The sequence below is a fragment of the Acyrthosiphon pisum genome, chromosome A1 (assembly GCF_005508785.2).
Source record: "Acyrthosiphon pisum isolate AL4f chromosome A1, pea_aphid_22Mar2018_4r6ur, whole genome shotgun sequence".
In the NCBI taxonomy this organism is placed as follows: domain Eukaryota; kingdom Metazoa; phylum Arthropoda; class Insecta; order Hemiptera; family Aphididae; genus Acyrthosiphon; species Acyrthosiphon pisum.
In genome coordinates, this window is record NC_042494.1 from 61,030,804 (window position 1) to 61,031,671 (window position 868).

The window sequence follows — 868 nt, forward strand, 5'->3', positions numbered from 1 at the left end:
GTTTTTAAAAGCGCTGTGAAAAACAAAATAAAAATTAAGCGAAAAACTTGGATTTTTACGCAAAATCTGTTTTCGAGAAAATCGATTTTGATTTTTGGTGTAACTCTAATCAAATAAGTAATAACCGTAGGTAAATGAAATTTTGACTAGCTTAATATAGCTACTAATTGTATATACTAGCATTTTCAATACACCATACCATTTTCAAAATATTTTGACTTATTTTGAGCTGTTTACGGACATTGTCAGTTTTCTATATTTTAGTTTTTTTTCTATAAATATCAATACAATTTTATTTGTTGGGTAAAAAAGCTTGAAAATATAATAGAAGGCTCCTATAGGCTATAAGCATCTAAAGTTCAAATATTGACAAAATACTTAAAAATGACGAAAATTTGCAAATTATTTTGAGTTAAGAATTCGTAAAAATTTTTCTTTTTAAATCTAATATTTTAAAATGTAATACAAGATTCCTCATAAGTTTATCTATCTTTATCAAAAAAAAAAATGTCCACAAGCAAATCAAATTAAATTTTTATGAGCATTTGAAATTATAATATAATATGTCTTATACCTAGACTGACATACCGTCTCCGCTCAGAATCGTTTTTCTTATGCAATGATATTATATCATTGAATTAAAATTTAATACCATCCATTATACAGTGACCCACTTGTAACCTACTGTACAGCAGAGCGACATCCACTTACCCACCTTTTTATAAATAATTTGTATTAAATAATTATTATTTGTATATTTACCTCCCCTACTATACGGGGCTATATATTGTACAGTAAAAATACCTATAATAAAAGTTGTGCACAATGGAGAAGAACATTTTTTAACAATCGTAAGTAGCCCGATTTT